This window comes from Puntigrus tetrazona, unplaced genomic scaffold (genome assembly GCF_018831695.1).
Source record: "Puntigrus tetrazona isolate hp1 unplaced genomic scaffold, ASM1883169v1 S000000691, whole genome shotgun sequence".
In the NCBI taxonomy this organism is placed as follows: domain Eukaryota; kingdom Metazoa; phylum Chordata; class Actinopteri; order Cypriniformes; family Cyprinidae; genus Puntigrus; species Puntigrus tetrazona.
In genome coordinates, this window is record NW_025048305.1 from 94036 (window position 1) to 109706 (window position 15671).

General features: G+C 44.0%; 2 pseudogenes; both read left to right on the forward strand.

Annotated features, from left to right (window-relative positions):
- The first annotated feature begins 8220 nt into the window (after window positions 1-8220).
- On the forward strand, window positions 8221-8337 carry LOC122334973 (annotated as a pseudogene).
- A 695-nt stretch (window positions 8338-9032) lies between these two features.
- Window positions 9033-9151, forward strand: LOC122334980 (annotated as a pseudogene).
- Window positions 9152-15671: the final 6520 nt, after the last annotated feature.

Below are 15671 nucleotides of genomic sequence, written 5' to 3' on the forward strand. Positions count from 1 at the left end.
ATAGGATGCCATTTTTTTTTAGATGTCAAAACTTCAACCCAGAATTCAAATAAAAATTCAAATAAAAAATAAAGCTTAACAATTAATCACCAATTAAAATCAAGTACTTTGTCATATACTTAAATCTCAAATTTGTGATCAACTATCTATTATTATCTATTCAATTCTATTCAATAGATATTATCTATTCTATTATCTATTCTATTCAATTATCAGTTAAATCTATTCAATCTTCAATCACCACTCTATTTCAATACTATTCCAATAATAACTTCTTCACTGTCCTTTTATTTATCTATTATTCAATTTATTTTACTCCGGCTTTCTAATCTTAATTATTTCCTCAGTCAAAATGAAAAGTCACCACCAAGTAAGTTATAACTCCCCGTTTCTCTATCTCCTCCTTCTGCAAACGCTCCGTCACAAGAACCTGCTCCAATGTCACAGGTCAACCCCTTACTTTGCCTAACTTCCTTCTCACTCTCCCCCCTTTTTCCTTTCCTTTGCTCTTGACTTTCTATACCTTTCCACTCTGCATTTCTTTATCACTCTGCACCTATTATGTTCTTATTTTAAATTAATTTCTTGATTTACTAACATTAAATCTAATTCATTACTATTTCTTCTTAATTTTTTCCTATAAAATACAATTTTTCCAAAATAACAAGTATCAAATTTTCACTTGCCCCCTTGTGTTCAGCTCTTCAATGGCTTTTGCACCACATAGGAAGTCCTGCCAACAGTTAGATAGTTTTTACTGTATCAGCTCCTCTTATTCGGTGCAGCCACCTGATTTCAAATAAGGAACATACAGAATTAAGCAAAATAATAATACATATTAAACTTCCAGTGTATGTTTCAAATTTCCAATTAATCCAAATACCGCTTTGACTCCACACTACTATCTATATCTATCTATATATATATATATATATATATATATATATATATATATATATATATATATATATATATATATATATATATATATATATATATATATATATATATATATATATATATATATATATACACATACATATACACACACATATATACATGTACATATATACATACACACATATATACATGTACATATACACATACACACATATATACATGTACATATACACATATACATATACACATAGGTCAACAATCATTTCATTCCCTCCTCATCCATTACAGCACTCTACTCTTTCCTTCTTTCTCTACCTTCTTTTTCTTTTCTAGTCTCTCTCAACACCCTGTGACACCCTTCACTCCTTCTTTTTCCTTCCACACCACACCCTTATATTATAATATTCCCTTTATTTTATTATTTCTCTGTTTTTTTTTTTTTTTTTTTTTTTTTTATCAATTTGCATTTTGTAATTTGCTTGCACCAAGAGCTCTTTTGGTGAAACAAGTACAAAATTTTATTTTATTTCATCACATAATATAAAACTTCACACACACTTTAAATTCATTCACATATTATCCCACAGCACATCACATAACTTCTCTCAAGTGATCCAACCACTCAATTTCCTTTAATCAAATCTTGTTCTTATTTCTCTGTTTTTCTTTACTTCTTCTTTATTTCTATTGTTTTATTTTATTATTACATTATTATTATTTTTCCTTTTTTTTTTTTTTTTTTTATTGATGCAATTGGTCTCACTGACAGAAGTTATACCCACTCTCATTTACACACCACCCGCCAGTTCCATAACCAGCTCTCACTCGCACACACACAACTTCAATCTCTCCCTGACCCTTCCTGGAGAAATTTTTTCCACAACACACTTTCAACAGTTCTCACTCAACTTTTAGCAAACGCATAACATACAACATATAAGACAAGGCCAGCCAAAAATAAAGACAGACGCTGCAGGATTTTTACCTATTGTTAATCTTCAGCATCGATATATCCGGCACTAAAACTGCCCTATACACTACTTTTCAAATATTGTCATGGTCACTTTATTATCAGTTTTGTTTTCTTCTTTCGTTACCTTTCTGAGGGTCAGCTATTTCCTGTTATGTTGAATTGCTGCATTTCTACTGTTTTGTGTTTCTCTATCTCTCATTATGAGTTCTAGAATTATCTGACCAACACCTCCTTTAACATAGGACTTTTTCTGCCCGACAAGAGGACTTTAACCTAATTAGGACCTTTTTCCACACCCCTTTCAGGTCTTGATACCTGCAGGCGCGCAAACTAAAAACAACATAAACACTCCTTACGAGTGACCTGTCAGTTCTGCTCGCTCTTCCACTACCCTCATAGTAAAAACAGCACGCTGCAGGCTTTTTAGGGACTTTTCATGATAGCCCTAGAATCCCCAGAGCTTCCATCGCCCCTACACACACACACACACACCCACACACACACACACTATTAACTGTAAGTGAACTGCCTTTTTCTCAGCCCTCACTCATCAGCCAATAGTGTCCATTGCAATGCATTCACTCAAAATTAAAATATCTAAACTGAAAATAACTTTAAAACAAACTAAAATAACAAGCTAAACAAAACATAACTAAACCAATAAACAAAACAAAATGACTGCTCCTTTTCCTGACACCTAAAATCCATTTATATATACATTTTTGTGTATTTTGGGTTCCATGCAGGAGAGGTTCTTTATAATTACCATAGGTTGGTTAATCAGCAGACTACACAAAGAGGCATATAAGCAAAAACTGCTTACCTTTTATTTTTCTGGCGCCAGCCGAGTTTGTGTAGTCAGCCTCCTGACCCTCCTTGGCAATCGTCTTTTTGTCTCTTCTTCTTCTCAAAACCTCTGTCCTGCCCCACGTTGGGCGCCAAATTATGTTGTGGAAAGTTATTGTTGATTTGGAGCCGAATTCACTTCTTGAGCAAAGAGACTCGTACAGCAGGATTTTAGGTGTCAGGAAAAAACTTTATTCAAGTCTGATGTATGTTTTGCAGACCCCACTACCTTCGCACGCAACCTAGCCCCCACTGCCTTCACATGCAATCTTCCAACAGCAGACACCATTCTGTTTAAGAAGGGCACAAAAGTAACATGTAGTTAACTCATAAATGTATAGAAATTATAAAAGAACACTGAAGGAAAACTCCGTCACCGGCAGAGGTCAGCCATTAGCCGGGAAATGAAGGGGGTACCCTGGTCGGTCAGGATCTCGGCTGGGAGGCCAACCCAGCTGAAGAACAGAAACAGTTCCTTGGCGATGGTCTTCGCCGTGGCCTTCCGTAGAGGAACGGCTTCAGGGTAGCGGGTGGCATAGTCGACTATGACCAGCACATGTTCATGTCCCCGGGCGGACTTTGGCAGTGGCCCGACAAGGTCCATCCCGATGCGCTCAAGGGCACGCTGATGATGGGCAGCGGAATGAGTGGACTGGGGAGGAGTTCGAGGAGCCGCCAACTGACATGTGGGGCAAGCTTGACAGAACCGCTTGACTTCAGCATCGAGGCCGGGCCAGTGGAAGCGGTCACGGATGCGCTGAGCAGTGTTAGCTGTCCCGAGGTGTCCTGCCATCGGGTGAGAGTGGGCCAGTTCCAGGATTGCCTCGGTCTTCGATTTTGGAACTACTAGGAGCATTTTCTCCTCCCCCTCCGCTGGGCGCCACAGTACAACAGGCCGCTTATGACGATGAAGTGCGGGAGAGGATGGGGCCCAGGTCGCACTTCTCGTCCTTCGATGATTCGCACTTGAGGCCAACAGTGCTTGAGTCGATCATCCTCTTTCTGGGCTTTTGCGAAGGAGCCTCCTCCCAAAACCTGCTAAAAGACATCAAGGATGGGAGGGGGACTCACCATCTCTCCCGCTGTCCGAGGCCAGCAACACGGGATGATCCTGCGGTTTGCGGGCTGGTCTCCGTCGGAGGCGGTTTCCTCTGGGGCTGACAGGCTGGGTGGCGGCTCCAAGCAGGCGATCGAACCCTGGCCAGTCCCTTCCTAGCAACACCGGGACCGGGAGATCCACTCCAACTTCCAGGGGCCAGGTACCCACGCCGGCCGAAAGGTTGACCCGCCGAGCCGGGACTTGCCGGGTGTCCCTGTGCACGCAGGTGATGGGGATGTAAATCTTTTTTTCTCCCCGCGGGGCCAGGAGGTTCGCTCGCACCAGGGTGACTGTGCTACTGGAGTCTAGGAGGGCTCGGAAGGGCTTGCCGCTCACTTTTACCTAAACCTTGGGGCTCCTTTGGGTGGTTCGTGGTGAACGATGCAGCCTGCCAGCCAGGCATGGCCGGGGCGGACCGGGTCTTCCGTCGGCATTGGCTCATCGCGCAGAGAGGAACCGCTGGCCTGCTGACTGGTCGCTCCTTGACCACCCTCCAGGGAAAAGGCAGCGGCGCTCGCTCCCCCGGCTCCCGATGTTGGGCTGCGTCCGCCAGCTCCACTGCCTCGACGAGCTCCATGGTCGTTGTGGGGTTCCTCATCCTTACCGCCTGTCGGTGTGAGCGAGGAGAGCTCGAGAAACCGGTCAACGACGACCCGTTCTGTCACCTGACTCGCTGACGGGTTCCGCCTCTAAACGCAAAAATGTTGCGCGAGGCGCGAGAGCTCCGCGGCTTGTGCTCGTGCTGGGAGACGAGGGTTGTATTCCCAGCTGTGGAATTGTTGCGCGGCTGATATCGGGGAAAGTCCCAGCCGCGCAAGAATCTCTCTTCGCACCTCCGGATAGCTTTCCGCCGCTTCGCCAGAGAGAGAAAAGTAAGCCCGCTGGGCTTCACCGGTTAAAAGGGGAGCCAGCACTCGTGCCCACTCATCGGGGTGCCACCCTTTTGTATTGGTCGTCGTCTCAAACATCTGAAGAAAAGCCTCTGGGTCGTCGTGGGCTGACATTTTGGGTAATAGCTTGGTGGCTTGGGCGCGGGGATCGGGCAGCGGTATTTGTTGAGCGGCAGCGGACCGTAAGGCGAGGAGCTCCTGCTCCGATTTGCTCTATTGGGTCGCCAGGTGCTCCGCTATTTGCTGCTGACGGACGCTGACCTCGGTGAGCCGCTGTAGCAGTTCTTCCATTATGGGGGAGGAGTGCTACGCCACGCGGGGAAACTAAATGGGAGACAAAAGAGAGAGAAAAAAAAAAGAACGGGGGTGAAGGCGAGTTTACTGGCTGGTGTTTCTTCACACAACTGTCCGCATTCTCCACCAGTGTGACGGGGTGAAGAAAGGAGGGTGGATTTATTGTGCAAACCACGGGTGAAATACAGGTGCAAGTGAGGCTAGCGGGGTGGGTTGGTGCTGAGGTGCTCTCTTTCTTTCGTTTATCCCTCCTGGTGCAGTGGATCCGTGCTGTGCTTGTGCAGGCTGACCGGTCATATGCTGCTCTCTGCGGGGAACAAGAGAAGAGGAGTTAGGCTCAGCATTCATGGAGACAATCTTCCTCCATGTGGCATGTTGCGTGGTCTTCTTATGCTGCGCAGGTAATGGGGAGCAGCTGGGTCCGATCAGCCTGTGACGAGTGTGGCCAGGTGCTCCTCGTTGGTTTCCAGGGCGACGCTGATGGCGGTTCGGGACGCTCGTCACAGCCCCAAACACGTAAGAACTTGCGATCTTTCTTAGGAATGGCTGGATTTTACCATCGCTTTATCCCAAATTTTTCTACTAGAGCTGCTCCTTTAACAGACATGGTAGGGGCACATCATCCGAATCGGCTACAGTGGACGGAGGAGAGTTTAGAAGCTTTCCGGGATATCCAAACAGCTTTGACAACTGATACTGTTCTTCATAATCCTGACTTTAGTCAACCCTTCATCGTGCAAACTGATGCTTCTGAGAGGGGCATAGGAGCAGTTTTACTGCAGGGACTATCAGAGGGTCGACGTCCAGTAGCTTTTATCAGTCACAACCTGTTCCCAAGAGAAGTTCGTTATTCGATTGTGGAAAAGGAGTGCTTGGCAGTAAAGTGGGCCCTGGATTCCCTGGATATTATCTGCTTAGCCGTGAGTTTATTTTGGAGACCGATCACAAAGCATTGAAGTGGCTAGACAAAATGAAGGATACTAATGGAAGGATCACAAGATGGTACCTGGCCATGAAGCCCTTTCGGTTCAAGATCAAACATGTGCCTGGTAAAGCCAACGTTACAGCTGATTACCTCTCTCGCTGTACCAGTGCGATCCTTGAAGGGGGGGGGGATGCAGCCCGAGATGTGGCCGCACAAGATCATTAAGGTAGCCAAAGCTCACTCAGTTTCTTTTATACATTTCATATAGATTTAAGGTTATCATTTCCATTCTTTGTTTGGTTTATTTTCTTAATCACGTTTATAGTAACAATACACAACACGCATCTGTTAAACAATTATTACTTTATTTTGGTTTGCATACCCTTTTTCATCACTTTCATTCACAATCGCGGTTCATTTGGAGTGCACACAGATGGATTGCATTGTATTTTGTTATTAATATTTGTTTTCTATTCTGAGTTTAAGTTACCGGCCTGGCTAGCCGCAGACGGGAGAGTTGCAATACTTGGGGAAATTGGAGTCCTGGCGGGAACAAGGGAATTGTTTATTGGTTCCGCCTGGATGTACCATTGGCTAAGGTGGAATGGGGGAAACAGAGAATTGAGGATTTTTTTAATTAATTGTTTGGGGGTTTTGAATTGTAGTTGTACCTATTTAGTGTTTCTTTTAGTATTAATTTTGAATTGTATTGTTTGATGTTGTCATTTATTTTTGTGTTTAATGTAATTTAACTTTTTGTGTCTCCCTTTTGTGTTGTAATGGGCCTATCTTTTCCTTTTTATAAGCTGTGCGTTTTGTTTATTTGGGGAGTTGTAATTGGCCAGCTTACCCTGTGTGAGTTCTTGTTTGGTTGTTTTCACTTGTTTTGGTTAAATAAGTTTGACTTATTTGATTTGGGTAAATAAAGACCCATTTTTTTGTGTGTGTAAACCTGGGTGTTCCTTTTCTTGACCTCTCGGTCCTCACAGGTGTTTTATCGCCTTTAGCTGAAATGGACTGTTTAACGTGGTCGTTGTATATTACTGACACTCTGTGTCAGACCGACAAACCTTTTCTCTCTCCATTTACAGGAGAGTGGATGTGGTGGACTTTATTTGATCTTATTCGCTTAGTAGTTCGGAGAACAGGGTATCAGTATTGCACAGCGACCACGTTGAACAATCCATTTCAAATAAAGTCGATTAAAAACTCCCGTTTACATGAACAATGAAACACAGTTTGGAGTGATCACGGTTGAGCTGGGAGTAGTTTTTACTATTTAAGAACACGTGTCAAAGATTTTATTTAATTTTGTTCGTGTCAAAGAACTTTTAGAAGTTTTAGTTTGTTTGCCACGTGATCGCTCCGAACGGCGTTTCTTTGTTTATGTCAATGGGTGTTTTTATCGCCTTTAGCTGGAAATGGAGTGTTCATCGTGGTCGTTGTACATTACTGACACTCTGTGCTCCGAATTGTATACCGTTGAGTGCTTTGACAGGATATCGTTGAAATGTAAATAAAGGTGCCTGATTAATTTGATATCTTTGAGAAATACACTTCCGTTCACTTGCACTCAGTGTGGCTCGCAGCAACAGCGATGTTAGTCTTCCAACTGAATTAATTTGAGTTGATTTATGTTTTAAAGGATTTATGTTTTACAGGCACTGTACCCAGGCCTCATAAAGGCTCTGAGTTTTTCTACTTGATATTATGTGTATGTGCTGTGCAAAATGTCTTATCTACAGAAACAAGATATGGAGACTGCTGAGCCCATCTACTGGTCGAGAAGAAACAACTGCACCTGGTTCTGTGAAGGACACCCTGAGTGGGAGGAAGAGGCAAGCACAAGAATATAACTATTGTGTGAAATGTAGTGTGAGCATACAGGACTGCCCTGCATGCCTTTAATGCTGTTGATCTATATCCTGAGCTCAGTCTGAATTATTCTGACTTTATTAAACTAATTAAGATTTTTAGGTTTAAAAGTAAGTCTCATCATTGACAGACCTGAACCTGAGAGGGAAACAACAAAGATTTTCCAAACACAAGGAAGGAATTGATGTAGGGACGAAGGCGTGAAAAGAAGGGGAAATGGACGTGTTGTTTTATGTGGTGGAGGGGCGGCGTAAACGCCGCGCCTCCGGCCAAGTTTGCCGGTGGGGCACCTTTTCTCGGCAGACAATGTCGAAGAGTTGCAGAAGACATGAAAAGAGTGGAGTGGAAAAGCTGGTGTGCGCTCTTTGGCCTGCTGCCGGTGCCTTCTTTAAATAGCTCGCATTCGCAGGCTGCTTTCGCTTACGGCCATACCACCTGAGCACGCCCGATCTCGTCCGATCTCGAAGCTAAGCAGGGGCGGGCCTGGTTAGTACTTGGATGGGAGACCGCCTGGGAATACCAGGTGCTGTAAGCTTTGCTTTTCCTTCACCAGTCAGCGAGCGCTCTTCTCCAGGGGCCGACTCTTTTGGCTCGCTTCCTTTACCCTTTTACATTTGCTGCTGCTTTGCTTTGCCCTTCTCTGTGCCGCCTTTCTGCTTCGCTGCTGTGACGGAGGACAGCTCAACGTCGTCATTCTTGCTTTCTCCTCCAGGGAGCGATAGACAGACCTTCTCTCTCTCTTCAGCGACCTCTTTAGAGCTGCACGTTCCTTTGCAACTCGGGCCTTCTCTTCGACTTGAGAGGTTGCCAGTCTTGTTTGTCAGTCCAACCGCTTGAATGCAAACTGCACCGGGAAAAAATAAATAAATAAACAAATGATTTAAGAAATTCAAGAATCAACCGAAGAGCTAATTATTTATTCGCTTAAAGAAATCCTAGGCACGGCCGCTTTAAGTCCTTCGACATTAGGCCCCCATTTGTTTCCTCTCGGGTGCCTGACTACAAAACTCAGATTTGCCTTTTCCTGCGCCAGGAATCCTCAAATAAGATCCACCACATCCACTCTCCTGTAAATTTCAGCTCTGACCCTAATCAAACGACCTGAACATGCTGATCCATGTCTTCAGGATCAACGATTCGTTGAACTCAATTGGTCACCACTGGTGTGCGTCTTTGGCCTGCTGCGAACGGTGCCTTTATTTAAATAGCTCGCATTCGCGTGGCTGCTTTCACTACGGCCATACCACCTTTGAGCACGCCCGATCTCGTCCGATCTCGAAGCTAAGCAGGGGCGGGCCTGGTTAGTACTTGGATGGGAGACCGCCTGGGAATACCAGGTGCTGTAAGCTTTTGCTTTTCCTTCACCAGTCAGCGAGCGCTCTTCTCCAGGGGCCGACTCTTTTTTTTGGCTCGCTCCTTTACCTTTACATTTGCTGCTGCTTTGCTTTGCCCTTCTCTGTGCCGCTTTCTGCTTCGTCGCTGTGACGGAGGACAGCTCAACGTCGTCATTCTTGCTTTCTCCTCCAGGGAGCGATAGACAGACCTTCTCTCTCTCTCTTCAGCGACCTCTTTAGAGCTGCACGTCCCTTTGCAACTCGGGCCCTTCTCTTCGACTTGAGAGGTTGCCAGTTTTGTTTGTCAGTCCAACCGCTTGAATGCAAACTGCACCGGGAAAAATAAATAAATAAACAAATGATTTAAGAAATTCAAGAATCAACCAAGAGCTAATTATTTATTCGCTTAAAGAAATCTCTAGGCACGGCCGCTTTAAGTCCTTCCGACATTAGGCCCCCATTTGTTTCTCTCGGGTGCCTGACTACAAAATCCGTGATTTGCCTTTTCCTGCGCCAGGAATCCTCAAATAAGATCCACCACATCCACTCTCCTGTAAATTTCAGCTCTGACCCTAATCAAACGACCTGAACATGCTGATCCATGTCTTCAGGATCAACGATTCGTTGAACTCAATTGGTCTATGTTTGCATTGTTTAATAATTGATTCCGCTTTTATTTCATTTTACTTGTTGTAGTTTTTAGTTTTTTTTTTACTTTTAGTTTGTTTGACACGTGATCACTCCAACGGTGTTTCTTTATTCATGTCAGTGGGTGTTTTTTATTGATTTATTTAGTTTTTACGATTGCTAAACAGGTGTCAAAGGTTTTATTTAATTTTGTTCGTGTGAAAGAACTTTTAGAAGTTTTAGTTTGTTTGCCAGGTGATCGCTCCGAACGACGTTTCTTTGTTCATGTCGATGGGTGTTTTGATCGCCTTTAGCTGGAAATGGAGTGTTCATCGTGGTGGTTGTACATTACTGACACTCTGTGCTCCGAATTGTATAGCGTTGAGTGCTTTGCATTTACATTTACATTTAGTCATTTAGCAGACGCCTTTATCCAAAGCGACGTACAAATGAGGTAGGCATATAGAAGCAAATTAATATCAGCAAAAGGGCAGTAGTGCATAAGTGCTCTTGAGTGGGTCTTGTCTTACCTAACGCAGACACACAAGGCTTTTTTTTTTTTTTTTTTTTTTTTTTTTTTTTAAACAATAAAAGGATAGGAAGGAGCAGGAGAAGAAGAAGAAGAAGAGAGTGCTATCAATGTTGGGTCAAGTGCAAACGAAAAAGATGAGTTTTGAGTTGGTTTTTGAAGACTGCTAGTGACTCTGCTGCCCTAGTGGTAATGGGCAGATCGTTCCACCAGCGAGGAACAGACCAGGTGAAGGTGCGCAAGAGTGATTTTGCACCTTTTGTGAAGGCACTGCAAGACGCCTTTCGTTTGCAGAGCGTAGGCACCTGGAGGGAACATATGATTCAATTAGTGAGTGTAAGTACGAGGGAGCGGAGCCTGTGATTGTCCTGTAGGCCAGCATCAGGGATTTGAATTTGATGCGGGCATCTATAGGAAGCCAGTGTAAACTAATGAAGAGGGGTGGACGTGGGCCCTCCTTGGTTCGCTGAAGACCACCTCTAGCCATGCTGCATTCTGGACCATCTGAAGAGGTCTGGTTGTAGAGGCTGGGAGGCCAGCAAGGAGGGCGCTGCAGTAATCCAGTCTGCTCAGGACTAGTGCCTGGACGAGGATCTGTGTAGCGTGTTCTGATAAGTATGGTCTGATTTTCCTGCCGCTTTAAGTCCTTCTCGACATTAGGCCCCCATTTGTTTCTCTCTCGGGTGCCTGACTACAAAATCCGTGATTTGCCTTTCCTGCGCCAGGAATCCTCAAATAAGATCCACCACATCCACTCTCCTGTAAATTTCAGCTCTGACCCTAATCAAACGACCTGAACATGCTGATCCATGTCTTCAGGATCAACGATTCGTTGAACTCAATTGGTCTATGTTTGCATTGTTTAATAATTGATTCCGTTTTATTTCATTTTACTTGTTGTAGTTTTTAGTTTTTTTTTTTACTTTTAGTTTGTTTGACACGTGATCACTCCGAACGGTGTTTCTTTATTCATGTCAGTGGGTGTTTTTTATTGATTTATTTAGTTTTTACGATTGCTAAACAGGTGTCAAAGGTTTTATTTAATTTTGTTCGTGTGGAAAGAACTTTTAGAAGTTTTAGTTTGTTTGCCAGGTGATCGCCCGAACGACGCTTTCTTTGTTCATGTCGATGGGTGTTTTGATCGCCTTTAGCTGGAAATGGAGTGTTCATCGTGGTGGTTGTACATTACTGACACTCTGTGCTCCGAATTGTATAGCGTTGAGTGCTTTGCATTTACATTTACATTTAGTCGGTTTAGCAGACGCTTTATTCAAAGGACAGATAAATGAGGTAGGTATATAGAAGTAAATTTAACATCAGTAAAAAGGGCAGTAGTATGGGCGTTTTGAGTGGGTCTGTCTACCAACGAGACATGCGCTTTTTTTAAACAATAAAAGGATAGGAAGGAGCAGGAGAAGAAGAAGAAGAAGAGGAGTGCTACTAATGTTGGGTCATGCAAACAAAAGATGAGTTTTGAGTTGGTTTAAGACTGCTAGTGACTCTGCTGCCTCTAGTGGTAATGGGCAGACTGCTCCACCAGCGAGGAACAGACCAGGTGAAGGTGCGCAAGAGTGATTTTGGCACCTTTTTGTGAAGGCACTGCAAGACGCCTGCTTTGCAGAGCCGTGAGGCACCTGGAGGGAACACACCCAATTAGTGAGTGCAACAGGAGCGGAGCCTGTGATTGTGTCCTGTAGGCCAGCATCAGGATTTGACTGATGCGGTACTCTATAGAAGCTGTGTAAAACTAAATGTGAAGAGGGGGGACGTGGGCCTCTTTGGTTCATGAAGACCACTCCTAGCTGGGCTGCATTCTGGACCATCTAGTTGAGGTCTGGTTGTAGAGGCTGCTGGGAGGCCAGGCAAGGAGGGCGTTGCAGTAATCCAGTCTGCCCAGGACTAGTGCCTGACGAGGATCTGTGTAGCGTGGTTCTGATATGGTCTGATTTTCCGCCGCTTAAGTCCTTCTCGACATTAGGCCCCCATTTGTTTCCTCTCCTCGGGTGCCTTGACTTACAAAACTGTGATTTGCCTCTTTCCTGCGCTGAATCCTCAAATAAGATCCACCACATCCACTCTCCTGTAAATTTCAGCTCTGACCCTAATCAAACGACCTGAACATGCTGATCCATGTCTTCAGGATCAACGATTCGTTGAACTCAATTGGTCTATGTTTGCATTGTTTAATAATTGATTCTGTTTTTATTTCATTTTACTTATTGTAGTTTTTATTTTTTTTTTTACTTTTAGTTTGTTTGACACGATCATCTTAACGGCAAGCTTTTTGTCTAAGTGTCAGTGGGGTGTTTTTATTGATTTATTTAGTTTTTGTTTGCATTACTAAACAGGTGTCAAAAGGTTTTATTTAATTTTGTTCGTAGGAAAGAACTTTGTGGTTTTAGTTTGTTTGCCAGGTGATCATCTAACGACGCTTTGTTCATGTCGATGGGTGCTTTGATCGCTTTTTTAGCTGGAAATGAGGTTCACTGCGGGTGGTTGTACATTACTGACACTCTGTGCTCCGAATTGTAGCGTTGAGTGCTTTGCATTTACATTTACATTTAGTCATTTAGCAGACGCCTTTATCCAAAGCTTGACGATAAATGAGGTAGGTATATAGAAGCAAATTAATATCAGCAAAAGGGCAGAAAATATAAGTGTTTTGGAGGGGTCTTGTCTTACCTAACGACACAAGGCTTTTTTTTTTTTTTTTTTTTTTTTTTTTTTTTTTTTAAACAATAAAAGGATAGGAAGTGGAGCAGGAGAAGAAGAAGAAGAAGAGAGTGCTATCAATGTTAACAAGTGCAAACGAAAGATGAGTTTTGAGTTGGTTTTTGAAGACTGCAGAGGTGACTCTGCTGCCCTAGTGGTAATGGGCAGATCGTTCCACCAGCGAGAACAGACTGGTGTGAAGGTGCTAAGAGTGATTTTTTGCACTCTTTAGAAGGCACTGCAAGGCACGCCTTTCGCTTGCAGAGCTGAGGCACCTGGAGGGAACATATGATTCAATTAGTGGAGTGTAAGTACGAGGGAGCGGAGCCTGTGATTGTCCTGTAGGCCAGCATCAGGATTTGAATTTGATGCGGCATCTATAGGGAAGCAGTGTAACCAATGAAGAGTGGGTGACGGGGCTCCTCCTGGTCTGAAGACCACCTCTAGCCGCTGTTGCATTCTGGACCATCTGAAGAGGTCTATTGTAGAGGCTGGGAGGCCAGCAAGGAGGGCGTTGCAGTAATCCAGTCTGCCTCAGACTAGTGCCTGGACGCAGGATCTGTGTAGCGTGTTCTGATAAGTATGGTCTGATTTTCCTACGCTTAAGTCCTTCGACATTAGGCCCCCATTTTGTTTCCTCTCGGGTGCCTGACTACAAAATCAGATTTGCCTTTCCTGCGTCAGGAATCAAATAAGATCCACCACATCCACTTCCTGTAAATTTCAGTTTGACTTAATCAAACGCACTCCAGCATGCTGATCCATGCTCCCCAGGATCAACCCATCTGAACTCCACTATCTATGTTTGCATTGTTTAATAATTGATCTGCTTTATTTCATTTTACTTGTTGTAGTTTTTAGTTTTTTTTTTTTACTTTTTAGTTTGTTTGATACGTGGATCACTCCAACGTGTTTCTTTATTCATGTCAGTGGGTGTTTTTATTGATTTATTTAGTTTTACGATTACTAAACAGGTGTCAAAGGTTTTATTTAATTTGTTCGTATAACTTAGAAGTTTTAGCTTGTTTGCCAGGTGACCTTCTCCGAACGACGCTTTGTTCATGTCGAAGGGTGTTTGACGCTTTAGCTGGAAATGGAGGTTCATCGTGGTGGTTGTACATTACTGACACTCTGTGCTCCGAATTGTATAGCGCTGAGTGCTTGACAGGATATGGTTGAAATGTAAATAAAGGTGCCTGATTAATTTGATATCGTTGAGAAATAGACTTGCGCTTATTTGCACTCTGCGTGGCTCGTGAATATCATGGCGTTTGTCTTCCAACTGGAATTAAAGTGAGTTGATTTCTATTAAGGAAGGAAGGCATTGATGTAGGGACGAAGGCGTGAAAAAGAAGGGGAAATGGACGTGTTGTTTTGGCGCAGAGGACGGCGCAACGCCGCATCCGCCAAGTTTGCTGGTGGGGCGCTTTTTCGGGCAGACAATGTCGAAGAGTTGCAGAAGACATGAAAAGAGGGAGTGGTGTTGGTGTGTTGCCTTTGGCCTGCTGCCGGTGCCTTCTTTAAATAGCTCGTATTCGGCGGGCTGCTTTGCGGGCTGCTTTCAGGTTGTTCGCTTACGGCCATACTCACCCTGAGGCCTCCCGATCTCATTCGGGACCTCGAAGCTAAGCAGGGGCGGGCCTGGTTAGTACTTGATGGGGAGACCGCCTGGGGAATACCAGGTGCTGTGTGCTTTGCTTTTCCTTCACCAGTCAGCGAGCGCCTTCTCCAGGGGCCGACTTCTTTGGCTGCCTTACCCTTTACATTTGCTGCTGCTTTGCTTTGCCCTTCTCTCTGTGCCGCCTTCTGCTTCGTCGCTGTGACGGACACTCAACGTCGTCATTCTTGCTTTCTCCTCCAGGGAGCGATAGATGCGGACCTTTCTCTCTCTCTACAGCACCCTCTTTAGAGCTGCACGTTCCTTTGCAACTCGGGCCCTTCTTCGACTTGAGGTTGCCAGTCTTGCTTGTCAGTCCAACTAGCCTCTGAATGCAAACTGCACCGTGAAAATAAAATAAAATAAACAAATGATTTAAGAAATTCCAAGAATCAACCAAGAGCTAATTATTTATTCGTTTAAAGAAACTTAGGCACGGCCGCTTTAAGTCCTCGACATTAGGCTCCCATTTGTTTCCTCCTCGGGTGCCTGACTACAAATCCAGATTTGCCTTTTCCTGGGCATCAGAATCCTCAAATAAGATCCACCACATCCACTCTCCTGTAAATTTCGCAGCTCTGACCCTAATCAAACGACCTGGAACATGCTGGATCCATGTCTTCAGGATCAAATTTATCTGCTGAACTCCAATTGGTCTATGTTTGCATTGTTTAATAATTGATTCCGTTTTTTATTTCCATTCCTTTACTTGTTGTGAAGCTTCTTTAGGTTTTTTTTTTACTTTTTAGTTTGTTTTGACACGTGACTACTCCGAACGGTGTTTCTTTATTCGCGTCAGTGGGTGTTTTTATTGATTTATTTATTTTTACGATTGCTAAACAGGTGTCAAAGGTTTTATTTAATTTTGTTCGTGGAAAGAACTTTAGAAGTTTTAGTTTGTTTGCCAGGTGATCGCTCCGAACGACGCTTTCTTTGTTCTATGTCGATGGGTGTTTGATCGCTTTTAGCTGGAAATGGAGGTCTATCGGTGGTTAAAAAAGCATTACTGA